The following is a 12,830-nucleotide window of genomic DNA, read 5'->3' as shown; positions in this document are numbered from 1 at the left end:
AATCTCTGACTACAATAGAGAATGGAATCAAATTAGAAATCAACAGAATCAAATTAGAAAACAACTGAAGGAAATTTGCAAAATATGCAAGTATTTGGAAATTAAGTAAGACACTTCTAAATAACAAAGAAGAAATCACAAAGGAAGTTAGAAAATATTCTGAGTTGAAAAAAACAAAAATGCAACAAATCAAAGTTTATGGGATGTAACCAAAGCAGGTTATAGAAGGAAATTGTTTGCCTTTATTAGAAAAGAAGACATGTCTCAAATCAATAATTTAAGATTATATCCTAAGAACCTAGGAAAAAGAAAAGAACAAACTAAACCCAATGCAAGCAGAAGGAAATACTAAAGGTTAGAGTGGAGATCAATGAAATGGAAAACAAAAGATAAAAATTTATGAAATTAATGAAACTGATGAAAAGATTAATAAAATGACAAACTCATATCCAGATTAACCACACAAAAAGAGAAAAGATATAAATTACCAAAATCAGGAATGAAAGAGGGAACAACATTTCTGAGCATCATCATTTCTAGGGTGCAAAATTTAGAGAGGCAGGGTCAGGCAAATACAAGCTCAGTACCTGAGAATGAGTAACCTCCCCCTAGGCACCTCACTTTAGTACCAGCCCTGCTACAGAGACCCTAACAAAATGAAAAGAATTATAGTAGAATACCATGAATGACTTCACACCAACAAATTAAACAGCTTAAATGAAATGGACAAATTCCTAGAAAGATACAAATTATGAAAACTGACTCAAAAAGATATAAAACTCTGAATATATGTATAAGTAAAAAAAATTAAATGAGTAATTAATAATCTTATAAAGAAAAGACCAGGCCCAGATGGCTTTATTGGCAACTCTTATCAAATATTTAGAGATGAAATAACACCAACCAACTTTGACAGCAAAGGCAAACAAAATACACCACAAGAGAAGAAAACTACAGACCAACACTCCTCATGAAAATAGAGCAAAAAACATTACGAAACCGAAAACATTACAAACCAAATCCAGCAATACATAAACAGGATTACATACCATGATCAAGTGGGGTCTATCCCAGGAATGCAAAGTTGATTTCACATTCAAAAATCAATTAATATAATACACCATATCAATAGAATAGAGGACAAACCCCACATGATCATCTCAATAGATGCAGAGAAAGCATTTAACAAAATCCCATTGAATGTTTTTTAAAAAATCTTATAAACTAGGAATAAGAGGAATTCCATGAATTAGAATACTCGGTGCTACTAAGATGGCAGTTCTCCCCAAATTGAAATACAGATTCAACACAGTCCCTAATAAAATCCCAAGCTGAAATTAAAATTTATATAAAATTTATATGAAAATGCAAAGGACTCTGAATAGTCAAAACAATTTTGAAAAAGGAAAACAAAGTTGGAGGAATTACACCTTCCAATTTCAAAGCTTTGACGCTACAGTCGTCAAGACAGGCACGGATGGTACTGGCATATGTGTTGACATAAAATCTATGGAACAGAAATGAACATCCTGAAATTATGGTCAACTGATTTTTGACAAGGCTGTCAAGGAAATTCAATACAATTCTTTTCAATAAGTGATGCCGGAGCAATTCAATATCCAAATGTAGAAAGAGATTAATTTAGACCCTTACCTCAATAGCACACACAAAAATTAACCCAAAATGGATCATAGTCTTAAATGTTAGAGCTGAAAGTATGAAACTTGTAGAAGAAAATTTTTGTGACTTTAAGGTAGGCAAAGATTTCTTAGATACAATACCCAAAGCATGATCCATAAAAGAAAAAGAATAGATAAATCGGCTTCATCAAAATTTGGAAGTTTGTACTGCAAAAGACACCATGAAGAAAATGGAAAGATAATCTACACAGTGGGACAAAATATTTGCAAATAATATATCTGATAAAGGATTTGTGACCAAAATATATAAAGAAAGATGGTGGATTCAATGCTTTTATTGACCTTCCTTTCCTCCTGAAATGCCCATAAATGATGATAAACACAATATAAGAAAGAGAACGGAAGAGAAGTGACAACAAATTTTGGAGGATGAAAACCAGACAATTGTTGCTTATTTTCATAAATGACAGGAAGGCTGAACCTAAACTTGCAAAGGTGGGCAGTCCAAAGTAGTAGCCTAGTTCACAGAGCAGAAGTCTGAAACACTCGGGAATAGAACTCAGAGACAGCAACACAAAGTGATGTGGGGCTGAAAATAGAACTTCTATTTAAATAGCAATCGAAGTGGCCTAAAGGCTCGAACAGATATTTCACAAAAGAGAACACCAATATGGTCAACAAAGTGTCATCGTGGAAATGCAAAGTGAAACCACAATGAGATATCACAACACATCATTAGAAAGGCAAACATTTAAAAAACGGACATGTCAAGGTTGGTGAGGATATTAAGCAACTGAAAATTTCATATACTGTTGATAGAGGTAGAAATTCATACAAGTTTTGAAAACTCTTTCAATATCTATTAAAGTTGAGCATTGCATACCTTATGATCCAGCAATCCCATTCCTTTTATGTACCCAACAGAAATAGATCTGTGCATATAAAAAGTTCATAGACCCATATAAAAAGACCCATATAAAAAAGGTTCATACCAGCATTATTCATAATAGCCACTTTGGGGAGAGGAGTTTTCTTCTTTTAGTTCTTTGGGCTGGCAATTAAAATGAAAAAAAGCTGATAAACAGGAAAAAATCAAACTTATTACATGTGCATGGGGAAACCACATATGCATGAAGTATTCCAAAGACAGCAAGGCAAGATGAGGTATATATATATTCTGGACTAAGAAGAAGGAGGTGGGGGGATCTGAGACTTGAAAAGGAAGTAAGGTAATTTCAGGAAGATAAAAATAGTTGATGTTTGGTAAATAAATATTTGCTGGCCCATCCAAAGGCAACTGGGCACCGAGAGGACTTTGAGTAAACAGACCTTGCTAGGTTCCTCCCTGCCTGCCACACCTAATTCATACTTTACTATAGTTGTCTATGGTGATAGCTTCTTCCTGGGACAGGCCTCTATCTTAAATTCTTTCAGGCAGCAAGGGTGGGAGTTCAAAGGTTCTTCTGTAGTCTTTTGGGCCCTGCTTCTTTTCAGCTAAAAATAATCCACATGCCAGAGCAGCACATACTGGGGCAGCTTGCCCAGAGCCTCACCACCACAAACTGAAAGAACCCAAATATTTATCAATAAGAGAATGAATAATTAAATTGTAAAATATTTATACAGTGGAATACTGTATGTGACAAAAAATAGCAAACTACAGCTACATGCAACAGCATGGATAAATGTCATGTAAAAAACCAATGCAAAAAATTACAAACATGATTCCATTTATAAAAACATCCAAAATAGGTAAAACTAACTCGTGGTGATAGAAGTCATAACATCGGTTATCTTTGAGGGGTAATGGCTAGAAGGGACATTGAAGGTTTGAGGATGTTGAAAATGTTCTGTCTGGGTTGGGTGGTGGTTACTTGAGTGTGTTGTATAAGAATACATTGAGCTATACATTTACTATTTGTGCACTTTTCTGTATATAATTTTATTCTTCACTAAAATTTCTATTTAAAGGAAAACGTAGGGAATTCCCTGGTGGTCCAGTGGTTAGGACTTGGCGCTTTCACTGCTGTGGCCCAGGTTCAGTCCCTGGTCAGGGAACTAAAATTCTGCAAGCCATGCAGCATGGCCAAAAAAAAAATTTTTTTTAATTTAAAAATAAAGAAAAAAGTAGTTAGACATTTGGATTCCTTTCTTAACTCTGAGGAACCACGCAGCTGTCTCTACCCACTTTATGCCTTTTCTTTTTTTTATGTTATTTTGAAAAATAAGTGTACAAAATTGAATTTACCATAATTCTCTTTTTCTGGCACCTATTGTGGTTCGTCCATGTCAAGCCCTTTTTCAAATTTTTGGTTTCCCTTTTTTCTTTATACCCAGTCTCACTTCCTTCAACCTCATGAATATCCACTTTTATATATTTAATGGATGACTTTGCAAGTTATCATCCACACTTTTATTTACACATGCTGGTATCCATGGACAACATATAGTATTGCAGTTTCTGTGAGTTTTAAAATATATATGTTCATTGCAGCACTATTTACAATAGACAGGACATGGAAGCAACCTAAATGTCTATAGACAGATGAATGGATAAAGAAGATATGGCACATATATACAATGGAATATTACTCAGCCATAAAAAGGAACAAAATTGAGTTATTTGTAGTGAGGTGGATGGACCTAGAGTCTGTCATACAGAGTGAAGTAAGTCAGGAAGAGAAAAACAAATACCGTATGCTGATGCATATATATGGAATCTAAAAAAAATGGCACTGATGAACTTAGTGGCAGGGCAGGAATAAAGATGCAGATGTAGAGAATGGACTTGAGGACACGGGGACGGGGGAGGAAGGGGAAGTTGGGGCGAAGTGAGAGTAGCATTGACATGTATACACTACCAAATGTAAAATAGATAGCTAGTGGGAAGCAACGGCATAGCACAGGGAGATCAGCTCAGTGATTTGCAACGACTTAGAAGGGTGGGATGAGGGGGTGGGAGGCAGGCTCAAGAGGGAGGAGATATGGGGACACTTGTATGCATACGGCTGATTCACTTTGTTGTACAACAGAAACTAGCACAGCATTGTGAAGCAATTATACTCCAGTAAAGATGTGTAAAAAATAAAATAAAAAAATAACAAAAAATACATAAATATATGACTTGTGCTAGACATCTATTCAGCATTGTTTTTTATATCTCTCAGAGTGGTATAGGTAGATCATGTCCATTCCTACTAGCAGCTGTACAGTTTTACGTTGTATGTATACACTATTTTACTTATTCATACCCCTTTTGATGGATATTTAAGTGTTTCCAACTCTTTGATATAGAACTGTGTTGTGATGAACATCTACATAATTATCTCTTTGGGTGACTATGTGAGAATTTTTCTGCCTGAATTTATTTTCAATAAATATTCTCAAATTGTTCTCTTAAATGGGAGGATCAGTACAGTCAGCCCTCCATATCCACAGGTTCTGCAAACACAGATTCAACCACCTCAGATCCAAAATATACACTTTTTAATTCCAGAAATTTCAAAAAAAGCAAAACTTGAATTTCCATGCTTCAGCAACTATTTACATAGCATTTCCATTGTATTAGGTATTATAAGTAATCTAGAGATGATTTAAAATATACAGAAGGATGTGTGTAGGTTATATGCAAATACCATGCTATTATATCAATATATTAGGGACTTGAGCATCCAAGGAGTTTGGTATCCTTGGGTGTCCTGGGACCAATCCTCCCCCAAATACCAAGGGATGACTGTATAGTTCCCACCAGCTGTGTGAGCAAAAACGTTCTTGTTTTCTCACATCCTAGGCAGCATATGATTTTGTCCAACCTAAATATTGTTGCCATTATGGATGTGAAGTGATCTCATTGTTTTCATTTGTATTTCTCTACTAATAAAGTTAACATCTCTTTATATGCTAACCACCCATTTGAGCATCCCCATGTGAAAATTGCCTATTCATTTCCTTTGCTAATTGTCCAATATTTAAAACTGGAGTTCCTATCTTTTCTTTAACCAATTTACAGTAGTTTCTTATATACTCTAGATTAATATTCTAGATATTAATCACTTGTTTTTTAAATTGCAAATATATTTCCTAATCTGTTGGCTTTCTTTGCAAATGGTGTTCTTCACTGAACAGAAATCTTTCATTTTGATGACCTCAAATCTATCATTTCTTTCCTTCTATAGCTGTGCTACGTTGTATCTTAACTCATTCTTTCTTAACCCAACGTTTAAAAGATATTACCCCTATATCTTTTCTAGTAATTTCCTCATTTTACTTTTAAGTTTTAATCATGAATCCATCTAGAGTTTATTTTTGAGTGTACTGTTTGCCATGCACTTGCTTTTATTTTTATATTTTTTTCATATAATGGCCCTTCTATTAAATAATCTTTCCCTTCCTCCTCTGGTTCTCCAGGCCACTATATAACGCAGGGTCCTGTTGGTGGACTCCATTCTGTTCCATTATTCATTTATCCATTCCCATGCCGGTGTCACGTTGTTTTAATGACCATGGCTTTGTGATATCCCTTAATACACGGTAGGGCTAATCTCTTTGTTTTTTGTTTTGAGCATTGTCTTAATTATACACAGACTTTTATTATTCTTTAAAAAATACAAAATCACTTTACAATTCTCCAAAAGTCCTGCTAGGATTTTTTAAATTTTTATTTAATTTATTTTTTGGCTGTGTTGGGTCTTTGTTGCTGTGCGCGGGCTACCTCTAGTTGTGGCGAGCCAGTGCTACTCTTCATTGCAGTGTGCGGGCTTCTCATTGCGGTGGCTTCTCTTTGTTGGGGAGCATGGGCTCTAGGCGCACAGGTTTCAGTAGTTGTGGTATGCAGGCTCAGTAGTTGTGGCATGCAGGCTCAGTAGTTGTGGCCCACGGGCTTAGTTGCTCTGCCCCATGTGGGATCTTCCCGGACCAGGGCTCGAACCCATGTCCCCTGCAATGGCAGGCAGATTCCCAACCACCACTGTGCCACCAGGCAAGTCCCCCTGCTAGGATTTTGATTCCAATTGTATTAGGCTTATATATTAATTTGGGTACAACTGACACCTGTACAAGGTTAAATATTCCCATCCATGAGAATAGCACATTTCCCCATTTATTCGGGCCTTCTTTTATACCCTTGAAGAGAAATTCAAACATTTTCTCCACAAAGGCCAAGTGCATTTTTGTTAGTGGACACTTTATAGTTTTGTTTATATTTCAAATATCTTATTTTCTAACCGGTTATTGCTCATACAAAGGAAACATTCACTTTAAAATCTGATTTTGAATATAGTCACTTGGCTGAACTCTTTAACAAGTTCTAGTGGCTGATTCTCTTGGACTTTCTATGCAAATGGTTACATCCTCTGCTCTTTCCAATGAGCCCGTTGAGACCTAAGGGAGCTAAAACTTGGGTCGGGAACGCCTCGGAACACACCTGCTTCCTTCCTCGAGAGCCAGCGAATCACCTTACTCGCAGGTTCTCGGCTGAGCATTCGGCCCCAGCCAGGTGGACCCACTTCGGCGCGGGAACCCGCTCGGAGGAGGGGCGCCGCGCCCGCAGCCCCCGCCCCGCCAATCACAGCGAGGCCTCGCCACGGGCCGGGAAGGACCAATCCGCGACTTCTCGCCTCTGGGGCCGCCAACCCTCGGCAAAGTTAGTCGGTTTCTGGGAAACTTCTTCCGCAAGATGGCCCAGCGCTGATTTGCGGGGCCCGCAGCGACGGTTACCTGCCCCGGGGCCACAGAGCCGCCGGCCCAGCCCCCGAGCCTTGCACCTCCGCAGCCCTCGAGCTGTCCTCTCGCGCCCATGGCGGTGGCCGAGCTGTACACGCAGGTAGGCAGGGTGGCCCGACCTAAGGGAAGGCGCGCGGGAGGGAAGCGGCCGGGCGCTAGTGCTGACTGTAACTGGCGCCCGGCCCACACCTGTGCACCTGGCGCGCTCGCCGCGGGGAGGGGCCGCGGAGACAATGGGGGTCCGGGGAGCGTCGTACCCCCGCCCCGCCGATAGCTCGGGTCCCTATCCGTGGGGAAGGCGCCCCCCGGGAGCCTGGGTCCCCTCGGGATGGGAAGACCGAGTGCTAGGGGCTGCTTCGCCGGCCGGACCCGAGCTTCCCGGTGTCCAGGAGTTGCGGGTCCGTCCCTTCTCCCGCGCCACAGAGGGAATCAGACTTGCCCACGGAAACTCAGAAACCTCAGACACGGGCGAAGAATAGCGTCTGTAATCTTCCCTCTTGAACAACTCGGCACAGAAGCTCGGACCGCAGTATTCAGGATGCTTTCTAGAATTCCCGGGTCTTCAAAATACCTGCGCGTGTACTTAAGTTCATCTGGTGCCTGAAGCTGCGGGTGCTTGGGAGTGTGGCCCAGGCCTTACCCGTAGTAGAAGTTGAGGGCTCCTGGGAATCCAGGGATCCTGACACTGCAGTCACAGACTCTTTACTCACATTTATAAGGTGCTTTACAGCTTATAAAAAAAACCCTTTCATGTACACCCCAAGTCCGGGAATCACTCTAGAGCATTCCTCTGAAACCTCCTCTTCCCGGAAACGAGGGCTCCCCGCTTCTCTGCGAAGGCCAGGATACCCACCTGGTGCCCAGAACCTTCTGAGATGAACTTGGTTAATTATTTGGATAAAAAGTGTGAAAGTGTTGGAAAAAATCCACTCGAATAGCCATAAAGCCAGATACTCCTGTACCCCAGTGGGGGAAATCTATGGTACCCAGTATTCAGATAGATGAGACTAGAATTCATCCATTTCCCCTGACAAGTGCCCTAGCTTTATATTAAAGAGACACTTTTGCTGTAGATATAAACGATGGCTGTAAATTGTTTCAATGGTTTAAGCAAGTGTTTTTTCTTCTACTTTAATTAGTTAACAGTACAAATACAAATTAACCAAACAGTATTTCCCCCTCTGTTAACTAGAGTTCTAAATGGCAGTGTTAGAATAGTTTTACCAGTGAGAATGTGAGACATCAAATATCCAGCAATGCTTCTTAGATCTTCAGCTTACTGGAGCTAAAAATAAATTCTTGAAAAAAACTATACTTGGAAGATACTTTGGAGGTCGGAGGAAAATGCTGATTAATCCATTCTAAGTAACAATTTTTCCTGAAGCAAAAATACACAGGTGTGAATACCCCTGTCATCAAGTGACTCATGCCACAAATATTTATTAAATACCAACTAGGTACCAGGCACAATGTAGGAAAACTAATATGGAAGAGTTTTCTAGAGGTGAGCTTGGATGGACAAAGACTGAGAATCGCAGAGCCAGAAGAAGTCTTGATGGCCATCTCTACCCACTTCGTGTCCAAGTAAGCACCTGTGTCCAGGCACCTCCCTTCCCAGTGTCCAATCAGCCTCCACTTTGTCAGTTCCAGAGGTGGGAAGCTCCCCCATTTGTGGAGCTGCCTGTTTAGGTTTTAGAGAACTTCTTTGTTAAAGAGTTCTTCCTTAAACTGACGCAAAAATCTTAAGCTCTCTCCCTTGCTTCCCTCCCACTCCCTCCCACACTCCCGAGTCTGCAGATCTAGCCAATTAGTCTAAGTCAAAGTTTGTGACGGGGGAACCTTGGCCACAGTGAACCCGCAAGAATGCTCTGTTTCCCTGCACAATCTTAGTCACATAATGTTTTAAAACAACCTGAAACCCATTGCTGCACTCAGAGGCAAGTAGTCACCCTGTAGCAGGGTGATGGGTGGGCTGTCCATTCAGGGATCCGGGTGTGGCAGCCAGTTCCTGTGTGACATCCAGACCCACCCTATGATCTGCCCGCTGCCCCACTCACCCACTTTACACTGCTGTTACCTGCCTGGCCCCTGACTAATTTCCCTTCCTGCATTGAAGACAGGCATATTATCTCCCATAAAACATTTGTTTAGCACTTTTTGTATATAAAACACTATGCTTGGGGAAGGTTAGAAAAAGAAATTTTAAATGATTAGTCTTGCCTCAGGGAGTTTTCTGATGAGTGAGAAATGTCAAGTAATTCAATCTGCTGAGGCCTGGAAGGCATGGAGGAGCCTGCTGGGGGATGGGGCTTAGCAGGGGAGAGTCATGGCAGCCAAAGAGTTAGGTCAGGGCTTTATAGTCCATTGAAGATTTTAATGGGGATGACAGGATCCGGGGTGGTGTAAGTCAGATATGCCAGCAGTGACCATGAGACTCTGTGCCCATGGGAGAGAGGCTGGAGCCAGGTAGCTGAATTCTCAGCTCATCCTAAGTGCACGGGAAAAAAATTAGGGCTGCAGTGTTAGGCATGGAGGATGGAAGGAGCTCGCAGAGAGCATGGAGAGGTAGGTGAGGATGGGAGATGGCACTGGGGCGTGTGAGGGAGAGGGGTGACCCAAGGCTGACATGAGGTTAGACTCTGAAAGATCCAAGCAGGCTGGTGCTGTTGACGCAGGGACTTCAGGAGGAGGAGACGTTAGGGAAGTCATGAGGCAAGGTTTGTACCTGCGGGGGTTGATGTGGTGAAGGGGCTTCCAAGGGAGAGTGCCCTGAGTGGTTGGAGGTTGGTATAGAAGATGGGCCAGGAGTTTTCCCCAAAGGTAGTAATTGAAGCCCAGGCATGAGGACCTCATCAAGGGAGAGAAGAGGGCCAAGACAGGACACTGGGGATGCATCTGTTCAGGGAGGAAAGGAGGCAGAGGGGCTGCAGATGGAGCCATCACGGGGAGGGGGACATGGGAGGCCTGGCACGGGAACCACAGGAAGAGAGGTTCTGAGAAAGGGGATACTAGGGAGGAAGTGTGTTGAGAGTACTTGCTGCCAGTTGAAGTGTAAAACGACCCACCCCTTTTCCAAAGCTCTTTGGCAACGTGCCTTAGAAATGTTGAGAGCATTTGCTGCTGTTCAGCAGTTCCAGTGTTTGAAATCTCTCTTGAGAAAAACCGGTCTGGCCATCCTCTAATTGAGCCCCTCTGGAGGCCCCTGTCACTTTCAGACTCACTGACCAGCCACAAGGCCCCGCCTCTGTATCTGCCCCCGCTGCCTGCCAGCTCCTACCTTGGCTCACTTCTTGCCATCCTGCAGTGTCACCACTCTATGTCTGTTCTGCTCACCGGTGCCTGCACCTTTCAAATTCAATTTGAGCAGTGCCTCTTCTTCTTTCCTATTGTTTTAATCAAAGTATAGTTGATTTACAATATTGTGTTCGTTTCAGGTATACAGCAAAGTTATTCATATTATTTTCCATGATAGGTTAATACAAGATATTGAATACAGTTCCCTGTGTTATACAGTAAATCCTTTTTGCTTGTCTATCTTATGTATAGTAGTTTGTATCTGTTAATCCCATACTCTTAATTTATCTCTCCCTCCTCCTCTCCTTTTCCCCTTTGTAACCATAAGTTTGTTTACTATGTGAGTCTATTTCTGTTTTGTATATAGATTCATTTGTATTATTTTTTATATTCTACATATAAATGATATATAATATTTGTCTTTCTCTGACTTACTATGATATTCTCTAGGTCCATCCATGTTGCTGCAAATGGCAATATTTCATTCTTTTTTACTGCTGAGTAATATATATATATATGTATATATACACAGTCTTTTGTGTGTGAGATATATATATATATATATATATCATATCTTCTTAAACCAGTCGTTTGTTGATAGGCACTTTCCATGTCTTGGCTATTGTAAATAGTGCTGCTATGAACATTGGGGTACCTGTATCTTTTCGAATGAGAGTTTTCATCTTTTCTGGATATATGCCCAGGAGTGGGATTGCTGGATCATACGGTAGCTCTAAGGAACCTCAATAATGTTTTCCATAGTGGCTGCATCAATTTACATTCCCACCAACAGTGTAGGAGGGTTTTTTTCTCCACACCCTCTCCAGCACTTATTAGCTGTAGACTATTTTTTTTAAATAAATAAATTTATTTATTTACTTTTGGCTGCGTTGGGTCTTTGTTGCTGCATGCGGTCTTTCTCTAGTTGCGGCGAGAGGGGGCTACTCTTCCTTGTGGTGCGTGGGCTTCTCACTGCGGTGGCTTCTCCTGTTGCGGAGCGCGGGGTCTAGGCATGTGGGCTTCAGTAGTTGTGGCGCATGGCCTTAGTTGCTCCGTGGCATGTGGGATCTTCCCGGACCAGGGCTCGAACCCGTGTCCCCTGCATTGGCAGGTGGATTCTTAACCACTGTACCACCAGGGAAGTCCCAGTTGTAGACTTTTAGATGACGGCCATTCTGGTCAGTATGAGGTGATACCTTGTTATGGTTTTGATTTGCATTTCTCTAATAATTAATTAATTGCTAGTCATTAGCAATGTTGAGCATCTTTTCGTGTGCCCATTGGCCATCAGTGTGTCTTCTTTGGAGAAATGTCTATTGAGGTCTTCTGCCCATTTTTTGATTGGGTTGTTTGTTTGTTTTATATTGAGTTGTATGAGCTGTTTGTGTATTTTGGATATTAACCCCTTGTCAGTCACATTGTTGAGCAGTGCGTCTTCTGAGAAATCTTTGCAGCCAGGCCCTCCATCCAGGCACTTTTCATGATGACTTATAACAGCTCCTTAACTCTGTCTCCCCTGTTGACCAAGGGTTTCTAGAGAACAGGGAGCAGTAGGGACTCAGTAAATGTTTGATGTGTGCATGCATGAATGAATGAGTTTTTTTGCTTTCGGAAAGAGCTATGGTCATGACGATGATGATGTTGATGATAGTTACTTTTATCTTATAGTCACTGAGTACTTCTTATGTGCCAGATGGCATCCTCAGAACTCTGTGAACTTTATCCTCAGAACGTCTTTCATTTAATCTGAATAAACAATGCCATGTGTTAGTTATTGCTATCCCATTTTTACAAATGGCTCAGGTTAAGTAAGTTGCCTAAGGTTACATAGAAGTGATGGAGCTAGGATTAAACACCTATCTTCTTAATACCTCCTACTCTCACCACCTTATTCAACGACCTTATCATCTTCCTTCTCTTCAAGGGATCTGACCTTTCCCCCAACACACAGAGGATTTTTGGAAAGTCCATTCATTTCATAGCTGCCTCCTCTGACATCTGGTTATTTATCAGATTATTCCTTCTAATAACTAAAATGGAACCAACCCCAATGTCCAGGAAGAGGGCTAGAGTTATGCGAATTATAGATAGAAGAATAGAATAGTATGAAGCCATTAAAAATGCTACTGTGGGGCTTCCCTGGTGGCTCAGTGGTTGAAAGTCCGCCTGCCGATG

This window comes from Hyperoodon ampullatus (genome assembly GCF_949752795.1).
Source record: "Hyperoodon ampullatus genome assembly, chromosome: 3".
Taxonomy (NCBI): domain Eukaryota; kingdom Metazoa; phylum Chordata; class Mammalia; order Artiodactyla; family Ziphiidae; genus Hyperoodon; species Hyperoodon ampullatus.
The sequence above is the reverse complement of the archived record's forward strand: the minus strand, read 5'-3'. Positions refer to the sequence as shown.